Raw genomic sequence first — 20,644 nt, forward strand, 5'->3', positions numbered from 1 at the left:
AGGCCAAAAGCCCTGAAATCTCAAGTTGCTATGTTTAGACTCTTACTTATTGAGGAAAGTTTTCTAAAACTGTTTACAATGAGAAATATATTAAAGGAACATAGTATCATAACTATAAACAGATTTTATTTGAGGAATAAAAACAAACTCACAATGAAAACAGTTGCAGTTCGACATTCCCTTGCAGTTACTAAGCCTGCAAAACTCCAGAATTGTTCAAATATACAAAGATCAAAAGTAAACAAATATAGCCCAGAAAAGAGAAACAAAACAGTTTATGTTGTGACAAAACCAGAAACCATAAAGAGCTATTATAAATGGAAAAAATACATCATACTTAAAATTTTCTTTCCTTTAGCCAGAGATTTAATCAGTAAGAGAAACTTCAAAAAATAGTTATTATCAAAGTTTCAAAACAAAGCTTAATAGCATCTCTCTGAAGTTTCTTACCTGTTGTGAAAATATATTTCAAAGAAATAGTGATCAGTTTATGGAATATTTCTTACAACATGTACCAAATTTTTACAAGCAAGAAATCAGGAAGTCACATAGATTATATATATATATATATATATTTAAAACTCAGGTCTCTCTTATTTTAACAGTTTGCTCTTATCTTGTTATATGGAAAATTATTTTAAATAGACTATACATGGACACAACTGTTTCACCTTCAGAAATAAATATTAAAATATAGCCAGTGAACTTCTCTTAGTGACATTAAGAACCTACCAGACCACCTTTCAGGCTGTACAGTAGGCACAATGAAAAATCGAGTATGCTAAAAGCAAGTACCATTAGAAAAATGATAATGTTCAGCCAGTGGACTACAATAGAGTGGCCTAATTCTGACAACTGAGGACTTTGAGCCACTCTTCTGATTAGCTTGGGGTCTTGTTTGTCAAAACTCTTTGTATTAAACAGCCTGATTTTAATGAGATATTAACATGAGATATTAATGTTAATGACTAAAATGAGATATTACTGCAGTAAGGCCAGCATGGCTATTTAACAATAATTTTTACACCATAACTGCCCTGAGTTAACCATTTCCAAGCACTGAAATTTTTACTTTTTACATACATGAAATATTGCCCATTTATTTTTGCTTAAATAAACGCACTATAAAAGTTTTGACTATGTAAAACCAAATCAGGTCTTTTTTAAAGAATTAGTAATAAAAAGACCCAAACAAAAACAAACCACACGTGATTTACAGCAGCCTTCCAGGGCACTGCAAGCTTCAGAGCAACTCCACAAATGCTATCTTTTGACTGGTACAGCTATGTTTTTCTCTAGATAAGAGGACATTTTCCCATACCACTGGATAGTTTATTCACCTTTTCTCCAGCCTCAAGTCTGAAGAAACATGGTGTTAGAAGTCAAATAAGAAAATGAAAGGAGTGCATAACACTATGTCTTGAAGACATGTCTGTATATTTCAGACTTCTTCAAGCAGACGGTTAAAATTACCGATTTTAGCACCGGAACATAATGCAATATGCAGCTGTATAACCCCAACACAAGTGCTACACTGTATGTCCATGGCATGATTACAGGTTTGTGTGTGTAACCCCTTAGACTATACCAGATTTATTTCCTAGAGTTGTTAAGGTGTTAGCTGTTAGAATACACGGAATATATTTTCTTCTTAATTGCTGCATTGGAAATGTGTACCCCCAGAATCCATGCTAAAACTACGGATCTTCAACAAACTGTTCACAACCTATTCAACTGAAGACAAATATCCAGTCAGATACTTGTTAATGAGTATCCAAACTTCTGTTTAATATCCAAGTTTGATGCTCAAAGTGTGTTTTTGTATTATCATCATTTAATGTAATGACTCTTCACTAAAACAATGTTCTTAGAAAGCAGCTTTTAAGAAGTCAGATGGTCGAGACTCTCCCCACTGAATGGTTTTCCCATATCTGAGGGCCCTGCTGAAGTTGTTATGATGATGGAAATTCTTCCTGGCCACAACTTTTAAGAAACCATAAAAACCTCACCATCTTAAGACAAAAGCTGCATCGAGTCATGACCAGTGAATTTAAACAAGGGGAGAGGAAGGCAGTTCAGGAAGGCTTGAGGCATCCCAGCTCCAAGGAAATAAAAAAATCAAACCAAACGAACCTGGAATTGGAAGTATGGGGACAGACACAAGAGCAAGAAATCGTAAGACACAGAGAGGTAGTGGAGAAATGTAATTACCAGGAAAAGAGTGGAGACGAAAAGTTGTTGTGAATAGAGACAGAGGCACTGAAAATGGGTTGGGAAGCAGAAACAGATTACAAGGACAAAGTGGGATTAGAGGAAGAAGGAAGAGGCACTTCAAGTGCTCTTCCTCATCCCTTGTCTGGCAGGGGGAACAGAGTAAGGCTGCAGTGGAAAAAGGTAGTGAAGCTCCTCCTGAAGCAAAGCTCCCTTCAACCCAGGTCACTTTTAGGTTGCCGGTGAGAGACACCTCCTCTCCTCCCTCCTTCAGCCTCCATGCCCAGGGCAGACTGTCCACCAAGCCTAGCAGGCTGGTGGCAGAGGAGCTGGCACTGGGGTGGCTGGCAACAGGAGATCACAGGAAGGATACCAGCCTTGGAGCTCCATATGTTTTCAAGAGGAAAATAAACAGTGGAGGAAATCCAGTCAAGCAGAAACACCAGCCAGTCAATTGAACAAGTACTAAGGTTTGCTATAGACTCCTCAGTAAATCCAGTTCTTCCTTTTGGCATTGCTTCAGCTCCATTTCATGTGCTCTTTGCATGCTGACACACGCAATAGGCTTGTCCCCATGGAGACCAGAACACGGGATGCTCTCGACCCTGTACTTCCTCACAAGTACCTTGCTTAGAAAAATTGCTTAATTTCTCTATTCCTGACCCCCTTGTAGTACCAGACTACTGCACCATTGGTATGTATCCCTCACATTAATAGGTCCCCCCTCACCTGTAAACAATAGAAAATCTCCAAACAGGGAATTAAATGTAGGATTGAGTATGAATGCCCAAAGTAACATAGAAAATTTCTTCCAAACCCAGAAACTGGATAGAGGTATCCCAAGCTTGCAGCTCCTGCTTTACCCCAATAAACTGTTACTTCTTTAGAGATGAATATCAACAAACTTTTTAAGTAGGTGGATCTACAGAACGCGAACTTGAACATCACGGGGCCAAGCTGCTTAAGCCAGGCAATTCATGGATGCAGCAAGCAAGGTGCCAAGCCTCAAGTGGGGACATGTGCTGTCCATTTTTTCATCTGCCCATGCCTGCTGCAAAAAGGTAAGCTCTCCGGTCCAGCAGTCCTGCCAGTGCACCGTCCTTATCACTGCTGGACAATCAAGTCCCTCAAGTGAGTGAAGGATGTGTCCCTCACTCACTAGCACCAGCTCATCACTGCTCAGGACTGGTTTCAATACATTCTCTAAAAGCTAATAATAAGGGAGGGATGGCTGCATCACTGTAGCCAGGACCAAATGCTGCCTTCATCACAAATCATAGAGCCAATCGTCTCCATTTACAAAATAATCAATTTATCTCCAACAACAAAACTATGGACCTCCTGGAACATCTGTATGAACACCAAACACTAAATCAATTTTCTAAGATGGCAGAAATAAATCCCATACAACAGGTGAAAATACAAAATGTGACTGTGAAATTAGTGTAGGTTAACTTGTGACCACAAAAGCTAACACAGATCCCTTCAAGGCTTTGAATGTTCCTGATGTCAGTCCTTGGCACAGCTAAGACAGTTTTGCTGCCTTTAATTTCATACTACAGCGTATCTGGAATTTCAAGTTCCCAATTTCCTCAGCTGACAGAAACGGCTTCTGAGATGATTTCTACATTCTGGGAACAGATTTTTACCCTGAAATTAGCTATGTGTACTCTCAGACTTAACATTTTTGTCTTGAAATAAAACAGCAGTGATAATTGTTAATTTAAGACCCCACACAATGCAAATCTATGTTCTGGAGCCAAGTATGGTGACTGGAAACAGATGAACATGAAACACCTTCTACTGAGCAGAATTAAAACTGAGTATTAGTGAAGCATGTTGCTGATTTGATATGACTCATGAGATACTGATTACTGATTTTCTTTCTTACAAGTCTTTCAAGAATTGTACAACCATTGGTACAAAGTGCCACATGTATAGCTCCTGTCCCCTTGGGTTTCCACTGGTTTCCTTGTACTAACCAACAATGAAGTTACTCAATATATGACATTTTTTTCTCATTATTCCCAACACTGGATTTCCCCCTTTTGTTTAGGAGCTTTAACAATGAATAAAAGATTTTAAACTTTAATGCTCCTCTCCTGCTCAGACCTTGAAATCAGGCTTAGAGCGTTGTGGATGGACTCTGAGATGTTTAAGCTTTCTTCTCCTTTTAAATGCATTAGTAATAACCAGATAAATAACAGAAAGCTCTGGAGGGCTAAGGCTAGAAGTGCTTGCTTGCACTGAAAGTCTCTGTTACAAAAAGCTAACACAATCCTGAATGGAGACTGTAACCAAACTACAGGTTGGGAATAAAGGATGGGAAAAAACCTGGAACTACTGGACTATTTCCAAAAAGGATTCTGCCACGTGGACACAGAGATCGTTGCATGATAGAGGTCAGCAAAAGCAAGCCTCAGTCTTTCTTACACAGTACTGAAGTATATATTTGCAACTAATGAATCTGCCAACCCAATCTATTAGTAAAGGTCAAGGAAGAGAAATTCATTACCAGGACAGCAGAAAAGGACATGGTGAAGTTCTTCTGGAATTGCCCTCCTTTATCAAACCCCAGGAAAAAAGTGCATTTTAATTCAAAAAGGTACCTGTAAAAGCACAATGCCAAACTCTTGTCCACGTTCTGAACGGAGGAATGTAATGCTCCAGGGGATTCTGCAGAAAATAAGAAAACAAAATATGAAAAAAGGTATTAAAAAATCTCAACAGAGCAGTAATACGGCAGATGCCTACATGTCAGTGCTGTTGTGATGTTGGAGGTCAAGGAAACCACACATCAAGGCTGGCCCATGCCACGAGAAGGGAGGAAAAGAAACGCAAGGCAGCCACAAGAGCAACCAGAACTATTTCACATGAAAGATGAGATTAAGTGATGAAATCAACATGGCTGTGCACTGGAAAAGCTATGAGCTGTGTAATAATAACAACTAATTAAAAAGTCATTTGGGAAGCCTCAGAACACAAGCTCACATATGCCGCAGTATCTGAGGTGCGAGACGAGATGCAGCCATGCTGTGGATCAATGTATAAATGCAAGCAGGGCCAAATTTCAACATGAAATTTGTAATTCGCTGATGAAGGACAATACAAAATCATGCATTTTAAGTTCTTGTTGTAGACAAACAATCCCTTTTGGTTTGGTTTCGGCTATGTCCAGATGAAGAAGAGCTAATACTGTAAAAAACAATCCCAGCGCTATTTCTATGATACAGCTTTAGCAGAGCGTGGAATCTGCTTCAGTTATTTTGCAAGTAACTGAAGGAAAATATCAACATGTAAATGTTAATGTTATTTCAGGGCAGCTGCTAGTCGATTTTGACATGAAAATATGGCATCTGCAGTGATGAACTGTTTTTAAGTGACCTCCCATATCCAGAGTTAAGGTCAAAGAGCAAAAAGTTTGTGTACTTAAGACCCCCCACACCTCCCTGCTGGGAACTAGAGAGAGCTGACAAGGTATTTCACAAACTAACAACTCTGTCAAAAATTATTACATAATTTTTATGCCTTGTAGGAATTAGTTATTTTTTTCAACACCTATTTGAAGTGATTATTCATGGAACAATTAGAATGTTCAACTGGTGGCACAAAACTACTAAAAAGCTATTAATTTTGCCTTTTTTTTTTCTATTAGCCTCTTCCCCTTTTCTTAAGCACTTCTCTTAGAGAATGCTTTTTTAAACTATGGCAGTAGGGTATTTACAATACTGTAAATTGTATTTACAGTATTGTAAATACTGTAAATTTACTTCTGTCTAGCCAATCAATACATCTTTCATTTCATATGCAATATCTTCTCCTTTTTCGCTCCAAAATTATTAGTACTTTCTTGGTATTCAAACCAGTTATTAATATTGATGCAGATAAAAAATCCAAACATTCGTATTTTGTGGCACCTGCTAAAAATATTTGTAAAAATCTTCACAATACAATAGGCCAACAAAAGCACATAATACAAAATTTTTGAGATTCTATTCCTGTAATTAAGTATTTGTATACACAATAGTGAAGGTAAAAATAAATCAGCGTATTCATTTGGGAGGAAAACAGCTCTGCTTCAGGACGCAGCCCTTCTCCACACATTTTTATGTGCAGGAAGGCACTGATGCAGGAAGGGAAGCAGCAGTTTTCCGAACCCTGCTATGATGCTGACGACACTAAGCAAGAAGGGTAGAAATGCCAAGCTGAGGAAGATTCACCAGCACAATGTCTTTGAAGAGAGCTCCAAAACACAGACACCATGTAAGGACACGCACCAAAAAGTTTCCTTCTTCCCATATCAACATGTACATACTCTTATTCTTTTTTATTGATACAAGTGTACAGACATAAAACCTCACATATATACGATTTACAACCACACATATACATGGTTTATTCCAAAACTAGTAATTTAAGTGGACTTGAAAACTATTCATGAGATAGTAGCTAGACACAAAAATAAAGTCCTTCAAAATTTTGGCAAGACTAGGAAAGTTTCTATAATTTCCTCAAAATATGTAACTCTTATTTTAGATTATTATTTCAAAGAGCAACAGGGATCAACACATTTATGATGTGACTGTCAGTGTGAACTATACACTGGAATATGTTCTTGTTTAGTGAACAGCAGTGAAAACTCTTCAAAAAGATGTATAGCCTACTGCATCTTCTACATGCTAGAAAGAGGTCATAGCAATAAAATTGCAAGTATTAATACTGGAGTAGCTCTCATACAATGGGTTGCCATAATCCTCTGGATCCACAATAAACATGCTTTTCAAGTTCTCATGGGTTTCTAGACAGGGAATGCATTAAACTGTGGAATCAGTAGGAAGGGACAAACAACAAAGGCTTCACTGAGCTTGGATCTGGACCCTGGATAGCAATGACCAAGGAAGATACGCAAACAAAACCCAAACAGATAAACATTCTGTGGAGCTTTTAAGCACATGACTAGTTTCAGCGTTCACGCTATGTAACAAACCAAGAGCAATCCCATTTAGCATCTGCAAAAGGAACATGTAGTGACAAAACTGAATGGATAAGGCTGATAGTGTACTAGGTTAAATTCTTCAGCCTGACAGCACGATAATCTCCAGTCTACTCATCTCATACATAAATGGGGACCTACCATGAAGCACTACCACGGACAACCATCTGTGAGGGCTTGGGTGCCTCCACCAGTGGGAAAGCAAATGCTCAAGCAGGCAGCACTGGAGTTTGCAGGTGCAAGATGAACAGTCCAAGGCAGAACCATACATTCATTGCACTGTTTAAGTGGATAAACTGTTATGGATACAAATCTCCAGTAGCGCTTCATCAGTCCAATGCAGTGCCCATCAGTGACACACTTCAGACAAACTTATTCAGCAACACAATACCCTCTAACACAGGTTAGAGGCACCAGTACACTACAGTTAATATTTTTGAAAATAAATATGCAACTTCAGGAAAAAAGTAGAGAAAAATGCAGAATATAGCATAGATTTCAGTAAAAAAAAAAGATTGAGGACCTATCAGAACAGCTAAAGGCACCAAATCCTCCCAATTAATTTTACTGGTTTAGTATAAAAGGTGTCATACAAGTATTTCTACTTACTAATTACTCGCACAGGTATAATTCCAATGTCTTTAGAAAACCTCATCCCCTCTGCATGCACCATGCCAGACCCCTGTCACAAACTTTCAGTTCCCCCACCTATCTACCTGCATGGCCCAGCCCCAAGGCAGAGCAACCCAGAAAGGCCACCACCAAGTAATGTGCGCTTGCCTTCTCCATGAGGTAGGAGGAGGACAATGAAGAAACAAGCTCCCCTTGTCCCACACCTTCTGGGGAATTCGTAGTACAACACGTGGCCAGCCATGGCTTGGAAGAGCCCAGCTACTTGTGACTAAAATACTACCAAATGCCTGGCCTTCAAGAAGGCAACAGAACACATTGCTGACAACTATTATCACAGAATAGTTAGGACTGGAAAGGACCTTAAGATATCTAGTTCCAACCCCACTGCCATGGGCAGGGATCCCTCAGACTAGACCACGTTGCCCAAGGCTCTGTCCAACCTGGCCTTGAAAACTGCCAGGGATGTAGCGCATAGTTGATTCTTTGGTGCTTTTTAACTTTTTCTTGGATTTATTTCTGGGCTTGGAGGTCTAGGATTTCATTTCTTTTGCAGATGTACGATTCAGATGAAAATACAGCTAGGCATGTTGCCATACAGTTTTACACTGGACGCACAGTAGGGTTTGAAAACATTTGCTAGCATGTACGACTACTCAGAGCTGAATGCTCCTTCCTGGTGATGCACAGACCTGCTCTCTGCAGGCAGGGTACGGTGGGGCAGCTCCATCAGCATGGTTGCCACAGTGTGTACTGTCAGCTGTGCACAGTTACCATGCCATTTATTTCTCATTGCCAATCTTTCTCAGGTATTTTTCCCCTCTTTAAATAACAATGCCAGTGCTAGCAGATTCTTATCACCTCAACAGGAAAGACTGGTCTCCACAATATTTTCTTTTAGGAGCAATAAGTGGTCCCACAGTACTTCTCTTAAAAATCAATAGTAGATATGCTGACATAGTGCCAAAGACATGGTAGCTGAGATCTGTGCAAAGAACTGATCAGTCACTGGCTCTTACTAAACAGGTGCATGGGATGTAGCTAAATTCTGGCCTCATCATGAATCATTAAAGCAACTGTGCTTATCTTCCCTATTCTCTTAAATAAAAAACGAGAGAAAAAAAAAGAAATAATAAAAAAAATACTTTAGAACGTCTCAGATCTAAACCAGCACAACAAAAACTGATGCCAGACTTCTCAAAATCACAAAAATCCATGAAACTGAGCTATGTACACAAGCCAGTTTTACCTTCTGAGCTTCACCCAGAAGATTTAACCTCCTTTGTTGTAAGGGCAGAAAATGCCTGACACCTAGACAGGAAGCTCCTAAACTGAGAAGAGAAACTCTGGACTACACTCAGACTGTTGAAAATACCAATTTCTTCAACATTTTTCAAATCAACTAATTATATGGGTGTGAATGATCACATTTTCCTCTGAACAGACATTTCTCTATAGCTTTTTTCTCTATAAAATCCCACAGCCTCATTCAAATTTGTCTCAAAGAGATCCTTCTAGAATGACTAGAAAAACACTCCACAACGGCTGGGCAGTTGGCATACTGCAATTGCTTGTTATCCTAATTTCAACAGTCTCTCTCATCTGCTGATGTAATCAAGGTCAAGTGAAAAACTTAACAGCCACTATGAGGAGATCTGGGGATCTTTAAATTTGTAGCTAAATAAATTCTAAACATTTCTACCATTTTCAGATACTTTTTTTTTTTTTTGCTCATTTGGGAAGCAATAGGATGGATATGCGAACTGCTCAGGAAGGAGTGATGCTCCTTTTCAAGACTGACTGACTTGAGACCTTCCACACCCAAGCTGGGTGCTGACAGGACAGAAGCTCTCCTTCTGTCTGTAGTGTCAGGACATTCTAGTAACATACCACGTTTAGAAGACTCTAAGTGATATGTATCTTCCTAATGAGGTTGAGACCTTTAGGATTAAAAGTCACTGAAATCGAAGAGTAACGTACAAAAAATAAAGATTTCCTTCTCTTTCTGGTTAGCATCGTTACTTCTTCCTGTGGGTATCTCTAAAGGTACCTAATCCTCTGAGGTCATGTACATTTCTAATCAGTGGACCATAAGACTGCTTTGTCCCACCAGTTGTCCCTTTAGTTGCCTGCTTGTCAGTTCAGCACCCTTACAATAAAAAGCACTATGCTATGAGAAAAAATACTGTGGGGCCCAGAACACTGCGTATTGTGACTGACATTGCATATTTGAAATTTCAAAATCTCAAGGGAACGAATGACCAACGTATCTGCCACACAAGCAAGATCCCAGTGAGGATTTTAAAATGGAAAAAGAGATCTGCCTAATATCGGGATTTCTTATTTGAGATACATCTGAAGAATTAAAAAGACACATGGCCCTGGATACTCTCAGCAGAGGGACATATAACAAATGCCCAAAGGCATTGCCAAGGACGTATCTTCTTCAGCATCTCTTAGCTGAAGAGCATGGTGAGCCCCCTGTGGTAAATATACAGGCGCTGTGGTGAGGATTCAGGGAGCGTACCTGATTCTTCCAGGCAATTTTTACTTGCTGGAAACCAGGGAGATTGCTTCCTGAGCTTTTCCTTAGATATCCTCAACCTGAGAATTGCCAAAGCTTATCTCTGTTTAGACTCAAGAGATCTCAATCTTAACGAAGAATAATTAAAACAAAGACTGATGATGGAAACTGAAGAAAAAAAAAAAAAAAGAGAACTGGAATAAGATTACTATAAAACAAGTTTCAGGAAGGCAACATCATGCCAATTAAAAGCATCTTGCAGTCTATCCTCCTTAAGAAAAACTAAAATATTTATACCTAAATATACGTTCTATAGCCGTTCTGCTTTTTGATTTCATCCAGGTTCAGTGAAGCCTTGACCTTAAACATTAAAACCACAGAAATACCACAACAAGTGAAAACCACACATGCAACTTTATTTGAACTATCTGGATGACAACAAACCTTAATTAGGATACCACACACTAACACGTGCAGCCACACAGAGAGGAATGCTGTGTGCCCAAGCTGGCCAGCCTGTAGATGAACGGAGGGAGAGCTCAAAGCCGCAGCCCATGCTCGGCTGAGGAGCACACAATGCATGTAATACAGGAGGTGGTTGGAACCACAAGCTGCATGACATACAACAGCTTGCTTACAACATGCTTCCTGTGACTGAAAACAAAAACTGGAAATTGTGTTAAACACCTCCCAAACATCTTTCTTTGTAAAAATACTAATCTCACTGCTTTTTTTTGAAAAAATTTACCATAATAGAGGGAAAAAAAAAACAACCAAAAAACCCAAACAACCTAAGAGAGTTACAGAGCCACAAAAGCTAAATGGAAATTTTTAAGAGAATGAAGCTCAAGTAATCACTGGCCTTTGCCTGCATGAATCATGAAGAAAATGATGGTTTGGTACTGACAGCAAAAGGTGACTTGAAAGGTTTGATGCTTTATGCTCACATCTGGATGTGCCACTTTCTTATCTCACTGAAAAAGTGTACCTGGTGTTTTCCACTATGGAACCCTCCATTTGTCCACTTGCACAGCTGTGTTCTTGTTCTATTTATTTATTTGTTTTAAAGGGTCTTGCAATAATTATGATCAACAAAAAATTGCAGGTAACCTCTCATCCTCAGAGTTAATGATGAACAGATGTCTCCAAATATTTAGTTGAATTCAGTTTTGCCTAATCTACCACAAAATAAAACCAGTTTTTGAAATGAATAACTGTAGTTGGAGCAGTCTAACCAGAACATATCAGGTTTTTTTACATATTACCTTTCCAAACAGTTACCATATATGATATAGATATAAAAACATTTTTATAAATAGCTACATTTCGTATAATTTTTTTTAAGATATGAATTCAGGTACTGAAAAAGTTAGGCCCATATTTTTCATGGAAATGGTTAATTACACCTAAATGCAGAGCCTTTGTGCATACTTTCAAGAGGTGCTTAGCATCCGCAAGTCAAACTGTGATCATGAAGAAATAGGTGCTTGGTGTTTTTGAAGACCAAATACAGCAATTCAAACTGACATGTACAAAGTTAAAGGCTATCTTTTGAAAAATTGGACCTCATGAATGTTTGCTAAATGAAGAAGGCACCATGCAGGATGTAAGGAATATAGTCCATTCCTCCTAATATCCCTCGCCTATCACCCTTGGCAGCAGATTATACACATCTGTTGCTAACACCTCTTGGTGAAGAGGAGGAGATGAAAATAGGACTCAGCTACATATGTGCTTCTAGTACCAAAAGGAGATTCTTGCTTTCTCTCCACAAAAAAAAAAAAAAAGCACACTTTGATTTTTATGCAGTCACCTAATTAAATTTTACTGTGCATAATAAGTTTTTCTGATGTCTAGCTGTTTTAAGTTCAGTCAAAAATCAAAAGAACATACACTCATAAATGTCCCTTTCGTTAAAAGAAACCAAACATTAATACCAGGTTTGTTGTATGTAAAAATATCCCCTGCTTTACTTCAGTTGTTTCCTCAGTTCAACCAAGAAGTGATCATGCACATAACTCCTAACTAGGTCACAAACTTTATCTTTCTAATATTTTATTTATGAACCTTGCAAAGGGATGCACATTATGTCAAATTCCAAAGGGAGCATCATACTATGAGCAAAAGCTTTCAAGAATGGATCAATATTGTGTTGGTTTTGATATATTTTAGGGAGGGAAAGACAGATCCAATTTCTTCAGTCAGTGAGAAATAACAACATAAAATCAAGCTGTCAATCTCTTGACATACTATTTGTTTTAACCTATAGCTAATAGTTCATTGATGAGTCTAGTGGATTATTCTAGAGGAACTCTCAAAAATACCCATAAGAAGAAAATGTATTGTCCAAAATCTAAATTAGCCCCATAGAATTCATACATACATTAGGCAACATTTAACGGTCAGCACATCAAACAAAATTTGAAACCTACTGTTTCATATTATATACCTTGAAAACCATAATGCTTTTAGAATATATACACAAGGTAACAGGATGTGAATTTTCAGTTGGGAGATACTTAATATCTTTAAAAATTACATTAGTATTCATCAGGTGCCATAGCTCTAAGCTCATTAACCTGGATGTTTACAATATGCCTGACCCCTGTGTCTTAGGACCTACACAAACTGATGCTTTCTTTCAGGCCAGTACTTGTGTGATTCACTAAGACTGGGACATTCTACCTTGAAATTTTCTTTTTTTCTCTCCTGGCTAAAAAATATTGTATATCTATACCACATTCAGCAGTGCTGACAAAGAGAAGGGCCTTTGCAGAGGTTAAAAGCAGACTGGGCATTGAGCCAGTCTCCAACTGTGCTTTGCCCTGCTAAACTGTGTTTGGATTTGCTGCAAGAGTATACAATATCTGTATAAAGGCTCTTGAAATACCAGGGGCAACCTAATCTGGGATGCAGCACAGGAAAAAGAGAGTTCCTCCTGTAGACACGCTGCCTGAAGCGGTGCTGGCTGCCCAGTGCCAGACCTATGTTGACCCACCAGAGCCAATTATGGGGCTGGAGCACAGGAGAGGGTGAGAACACTGTGTTGCGTAGCCTTGAAATGAGGATTTACCCACTGTCTGCAACTGTCTGATGGGAGAGGACACAGACTGTCCTCGAAGGTGTGTGGGGCAGGGGAAGCATCGGCTTAGATCTACAACACGGGAAATTCCGGCTCTACACAGGGGAAAAAGTCTTTTTATTGTCAGGGAGGTAAACACTGGAACAGGAGCCAAAAGGATCTGCTGGACCTTCATCCTTGGAGATACTCAAAACTGTGCATGGCCCTGAGCAACTTGATCCAGTGGAACCCGATTTGGGCAGCAGGATGGACCAGGTAACCTTCGGAGGCTCCTTTCAACCTACATGATTCTCTGATCTCATCTTGCTACCAGTGGCGCCAAAAATTTTTGTCTCTTTGCCTCACCCTATCCTCAGCAACAAGTGATCCAGACATGGGAGACACATGATAAATATTACAATATGCATATTAAAATTCATCACCATATATATCCATTTCTTTTTATTGTTCCTTTTTTCCATTCTTGAAAGTCTGAGATTTGCTTCTCAGTACACACTGGGCATTTCCTCTGCTCTTCTGATTTTGCACCTCTCAGTGATTTGTTTGGCAACAGCACATAAAACAGGACGACTTGAGGAAATCAAGAAAACTTGAGGATACAGAAGAAGGACTACCTACAGGAAAAAAAAAAGCATGATCTCTCCTTTTTAGCAGTGGGCACCTGTAACGTATTCAGCAAGGCAGTTAGTTAACAGGCAGTGCTGTGCAGGACTTCTTTGTGTACAGCATTTAGGAATCAGTCCAGGAAAGGACTGACAAGGAGAAGAAGCTGCTGATGCTGGTGTTTAACTGTCAGTAGAGGCTAAACAGGGGGCTGATGGGCTGTGGAATTCTGTGCAAGCCTGGCTTTCATGCTGTAATACTGATTATGCTATGGGAGACCCAAATACACAGTACTGGTGACAGATATGCAGGGGGACACAGTGATAGACAGGATAAACTGGGACGGAACTAGGTGGCGGGTGTAACACATACTGCTATTTAGAAACTCTCTAATCAAAGGAGATTTTCTGATCCCACAAAACATGTACTAGACAGGGAAATCACCAAAGGTCCCAAGTAAAGTTCTGTGGTACATATCACATAGACTGAACAGTCTGATAATTAACAATGTGATCTGCTCCTTACAGCTCATGGAAGATCACAGTTAGGCAGAACTGTGCAAGGATTCTGTTAAAAGAAAACAGAAGGTATGCAAACAATCTTGAGTCAGTCTGGCTCTCCTCAACGTTTCTGAGGGCAGTACAGAGAAGAATATACAAATATTTGTAGTGATAGAACTCAGAAGCAGTATTCCCAGCAGACACTGAGCAACAGAGATCACCAAACTCATTTTTTCTGTTCAGTGGAAATAAATAATAGCATTATTAGAAACTGACAGAGAACAAACAAACTAAAGCAACTCAGCAAACCCACACAGAGACTGGCTAATTAAATAAACTCCCATTTTTCACAGCAAGGATGCCTGGAATCTCAAGACTGTAAAACATGTTCTTCCCCCATTTGATTTTCCTTAAATCAGCTCTTTTTCTTCAGAATCCCAATCAAATGCAAATTACATTTTAAAAACATCCATCTTAATAGATGGGCACAACTCCATAATGAAGCTACTGAAATCAAAGCACAACCCTCTGGTACTCTATGACATGGCTCATGGGAAACACTGCTGAGAGAAGGGAGCCATTAAAGAAGTGAGTCCCGCTCTATGGCTGTGCATCTTAAAGATGTTCAGTGCAAGATCTCAGGGTCTGGATTCACAGCTATCTACCTGCTAATTACTGATGCACATGAAGGGAACTCCATAACAGTAATATCAACATGATCACCAATGAATCTCCAAATGGCTTTATGCTGCAGATGTTGTCCACACTGTATATAAACCATGGTACTACAAATGTGGTTTAATGTTGGTGAGGTTTCAAAAATCTCTGCACTGCCAACAATCTCTTCTTCAGTTCATTTTCTCATCACGTTGTCTATGTTCTCATTATCCAATGTGATTATTACAACAGTACACCAGGAACCCACAGAAAAGGAGTATTTGCAAGGGTGGAAATGCTTTACTTTTAATATTTCCTACAAAGGAATAAACGCATATGGCTCCCACCACTGCATCTTTGTTTTCAGGTTCCAAGCATTCTTACCAACTCTTTTGATAAGGAAATTATCATTATGTTTACACAATAAGTGATGATAAAGATTAATAACATATGCGCAATGTTTACTGATTTCATACGGAGAACTTATCAGCATTTATAAACTATACCTCAGTTACAAAATCAGCACAGCTACCCTCTGCTAGTCAACGCAGCCATGCTGCTTTCATCCTACAATCCCTCCACCAAACCTCATGGTAAAGTAAAGCATGACTAAGGTAATACGCTTCACTTCTGAACCGCTGTTTTGTAACAAGCTGAGAAAGTTGGGGCTGTTCAGCCTGGAGAAGAGAAGGCTGTGTGAAGACCTCATAGCAGCCTTCCAGTATCTGAAGGGCGCCTACAAGGATGCTGGAGAGGGACTCTTCATCAGGGACTGTAGTGCTAGAACAAGGGGTAATGGGTTCAAACTTAAACAGGGGAAGTTTAGGTTAGATATAAGGAAGAAGTTCTTTACTGTGAGGGTGGTGAGGCACTGGAATGGGTTGCCCAAGAAGTTGTGAATGCTCCATCCCTGGCGGTGTTCAAGGCCAGGCTGGGCGGAGCCTTGCGCGACATGGTTTAGTGCAAGGTGTCTCTGCCCATGGCAGGGGGGTTGGAACTAGATGATCTTAAGGTCCTTTCCAACCCCAGCTATTCTATGACTCTATGATTCTAAGATACGGGAATGCTATAGCATCCACCACATACTGAGTGCAAAGCTCATTTCCTTCAGCAAACTGCATACCTGGTGGGGCCAAGCACCAGAGCAGCAATAGGTGAGGGGCAGCCAGAAGCAGTGGGTGCCTTCCCAGCCATTTCGGCTGTCCAGGATGCTGGTGGATGGCTCACTGCTAGACAAAAGCAGCCTAGGGCAGGACTGCCCTGGGAAGGCGCTGTGTTATGACACCTCTCAGCACGAACGCTAGAGTGCTTGTTTTGCTAAAGCTGCTCCTGGAAAGCGGAGCAGAAGGAGGCAGGGCAGCCCATGCCAGCCGAAGCGGTGGGCGCTGCTTGTGCTGCAGGTCAGCTCCTGTTCCCCTGCCTGACAATGGCAAATCTCGTCGTCACTTTGCAGTTCTGGGAACAGAATATCGTTTTGTGAAATTACAATGCTGTTTTAATGCTACCATTATTAGCATTGTCTTCAAACAATAAAATGTTCTGTCACAGTTGCTGTGGGATGACAGTAGTGAATACACACTGAGTCACCCCACATTAACTTAAATAGCACAACTGTGTGAACGCATGTTCTTTAGTTAAATCCACACACACATTCAAAAATACAAAAGCAGATCTCCAAGGAAGAACTTACTTTCTACACAATGCAAAAGCAACTCTTGCTGCCGTGCTTCTACAACCTCAACAAACATGTGGCAAAGAGACTATTCCTACTTTCTGATCTGGTAGGAGACAAGTACACAAAGCCACCTTCACAGGGTTATGTCATTGAAAATGTATGTGCACAAACCTGGCTTTATTTGGTGACCCCCACTACAAAAGCAGAGACGGCACCTGGAAGCAGGCACTGAGCATCATGATGTTGACGTAGAGAGGTTTCAGGTTCCCCTCCTTCCCCTTCAAATCCAAACAGCACCTCTCAAGAAGAGAAATAACTCAGATGTTTTCTCACTATACGTAATAACATACCCTCCAGTTAGTTTCAATCCCATTCAGAGCAAGAGATATCCAAGAAGATTTCATGTTGGAGCATGGGGAAGGTCTACTGCCCAGACATTCACTCTTATCACAGGACTTGCTGTGCTGCCAATTCACCATGTGCTGCTGATAACAATGGACATTAAAAACAAAGCAAACAACTGCTCTGTGTTCAAACTTGTCCATGTTTCTACCTCTTAACTACACCGTCACTAGGAATAGAAACTGAACTTCGAAATGAACTTACAAAAGGCACAGAGGGTTAAAATGAGCACGCATATGTTTGCATCACACCTGTGAAACCATCCTCCACAGTCTTCCTCAAATCAAAGCTGCACAGCTGCCTGAAGGGACCTTATTTCACACTTCCTAAAACAAAACCTCCTACCTCTAACACTTCTAACAGCCAACCAGCTACTGTCATTATTAAAAGATTTCGCTGTCATGCATGCTCACAATATTGGACACTTGAACTACTGTCCTGCCTGATAGGGAATGACTTCAGTACAACATGGATTCAAAGCATGTAATCTGACGCCAACAAAGAATTCATACCATCAAACTTACGATACCTTAATTCCCTTCCTCTAGGAGGACCCTCGGTGTGCCCACCTGGAGCTCCTGTCCTTGCCTTACTTCTTGGGGAAAATTCCCTTCCTCTCCAGTAATTCCTCATGGCCAAGAACTGGGCAAACAAGTTCCCTAGCAGTTTTACACCCAAGTTAGATGACATGAGCAAAAAATACAGCATGTGAAATTGCTCAAGTACAGATCTGGCTACAGTAAAAATAATCAAAACCCCCACTTTTTCCTCCCTATTTGACTCACTACACAAGTTTCTGTAATTGCTTACATGGAACAATGATGGACAAACAGCCAGCTCATCTTGAGGCTGCATGGTAGCCAGCCAGGTGGCAGTTGGCCACCTCGTCAGGGATTAAAGTGACAGGACACACTATCCTTAGGAATTGCTTTTATCCTATGCTAATTTAACCTTCTCCTGGCAGGCCTCTTGTGCACCTGTGTTATCTCTGGTGGCCCAAATAAGCACAGCACAGTGCACACTGTCCCTCCCAGCAGCCAAGTTACATACAAACTCAAACCAACACTGTGTTACTGTCCCAAATGTACGTGCCACAGGTTTCGTGACTGCTGGAGCTCCCTTGGGCCCACACTGCATGGTTTATGTGGTGAGCAGAGACAACAGCTTCTCCAGTTCTCTCTTCTTCACCCAACAGCAACCAAATGCCATGCTACATACCCTATGCATGGAAATAGCCAGGAACAGCAATGTCAATACTCAGAAACCACAACCCAATAAAGAAGGATAGCATGCTACCACCACCAACCCTTGACCCTCTCAAAGCTTATTATACCTCACTAATGCAGCTTTAGCCTGGAGAAATGAAGGCTCTGGGGAGACCTCATAACAGTCTTCTAATACCTAAAGGAGGCCTTACAAGAAGGCTGGAGAGAGACATTTTACAAGGGCGTATAGTAACAGGAAAAGGGGGAATGGCTTTAAGGTGACAGAGGGTACATTCAGATTAGACATTAGGAAGACATTCTTTACCATGAGGGTGGTAAGGCACTGGAACAGGTTGCCCAGAGAAGTTGTGGCTGCCCCATCCCTGGAAGTGACAGGGCTTTAAGCTACCTGGTCTAGTGGAAGGTGTCCCTGCCCATGGCAGGAGGGTTGGAAACAGATGACCTTTAAGCTCCCTTCCAACCCAAACCGTTCTATGATTCTGCGATTCAAGCTGCAGAAACAGGGGAAGAAGCATGGTGGAGAGAAGTTTGAAGGTCTCTGCTGCAGGGTCCCTCCTGTCCTGATGTTTATCACTCTTAAACCTATTTCCTCCCAAAGGGGCCACCACTGAAAGCCCTGCTGGCAGGTTGCGGGTGGGCTGGCTGTCACCTTTGCATGTGATATCCCACTCTTTTCAGATTAGATAATGGAGACAGAAACAACAACTCTAGTGAACATAACTAGTGTAAATTATAAAGTAGCATGGGGATCAGGGGGGTAATTTCAATATAGTAATCCTGAGCCAAACTTTTCACTGGTGTCGCATCCCCACCATGAAGTGAAGGGAGCAAAGTTACCAAGATGGCTGTTACAGCAACCCTGCACAGCCTTGCATCAAAATCACTTAAAACGGTGAAGCACGCTGACTAATAGCTAACTTGTATTACTCATCGCTGCTTATGTGCAATCAAGACATATTCTTTTAATCACAGTTCCTAACTTCACGTTCTCATTTTACATTGCCAAGCTAGTGAATCCTTCGAACAATACTATGCAAAAACTACACAAACCCACAAAATGTCAGGTTGGACCATCTCCTCTCCTGCTTAACCCCAGACTTTTCAAACAAGGAGGGACGTGCAGAGCAGAGAGGAGCAGCCTTCCAGAAAAGCTAGCTTTCTGAGCCTTACAGCTTATTCTTTGTAGCTCATATGGAGGCTTGGGCTCTAACCATGTGAAAATATTATCAGTTATTTCTACATTATGTTTCATGATAAATATTTATGCCTTTCTTTCCACTGCCATAAGCTCAAGTCAATACTTTAAACTTTACTGTGCAGAATCGAGTCTCGTGTTTCTGTTTTTTTTTTTTTCCTTTACTTTTTCCCCCCCTCCTCCCTCAGACATGAAGGTAAGCTTTAAGTTTTATTCCAAAATTCAAGAATGTTGACATTTTGGTGAAAAAACATCTAAGATGACATAGTGCCTGAGCATTAAAATATATTAAAACATCAAACTTTTTATTTCACACATTCAATCCTAGAGTGATTTTTAGTAGCCCACAGAACATTAAAGCCTTGTAAAGTCAGATTTACAACAGAACTTCAAACAGCCCCATCTATAACCTATGAAGTGCTGTTATAATACAAACTTTAAAAGTGTCAAACTTCAGTGAATTATGAAACTCAGCATTTCCCCTCTTTCTTAGCCATAATCTTATATGGAAAGCAGTTCTCAGAAAAAGTGCCTGCCCTTGTGCTGTAAAGATTTTATTATTTTATTTTACAGGTGTTACTAAATTAAAAGTGACAAACCATGCATGAAATCGGTGATTTTGTGAACGTTTTTTGAAGCTTGAATATCATTATGAGTTCTGGATCAAAATATGTGGATAAAAGCAAAAGGGGTAAGATAAAACAGGCATGAGTGGGTACATTAAAAAAATCACGTTTATAAAGTTTATATTTTAAAACGTATCATAGGCAAAAGACAACAAAAAAAAAAAACTGTCAAAACAACAAACTTGGGCAGCAATGATAAGAATCATTAATAAAACTTAAAATGAACAACTGTGTATGTTTTTTTTACTCCTTCTTCACAGTTTCTTAGATTTCTCTGTATTTGCTCCAGCAAAAACATATAGCATTCTATTTTTTGGGGG

General features: G+C 40.1%; 1 protein-coding gene across 5 annotated transcripts in view; it reads right to left on the minus strand.

Moving 5' to 3' along the window:
* Positions 1-20,644, minus strand: part of FAM110B (family with sequence similarity 110 member B) — a 113,869-nt gene that overhangs the window by 11,661 nt on the left and 81,564 nt on the right. For all 5 annotated transcript variants that reach the window (XM_030485650.1, XM_030485674.1, XM_030485684.1 and 2 more), the window contains one exon: positions 4,821-4,887. The gene's annotated coding sequence lies outside the window, so the exon portion shown is untranslated. The remainder of the gene's footprint in view (positions 1-4,820; positions 4,888-20,644) is intronic.

The sequence above is a fragment of the Strigops habroptila genome, chromosome 1 (assembly GCF_004027225.2).
Source record: "Strigops habroptila isolate Jane chromosome 1, bStrHab1.2.pri, whole genome shotgun sequence".
NCBI classification, from domain to species: domain Eukaryota; kingdom Metazoa; phylum Chordata; class Aves; order Psittaciformes; family Psittacidae; genus Strigops; species Strigops habroptila.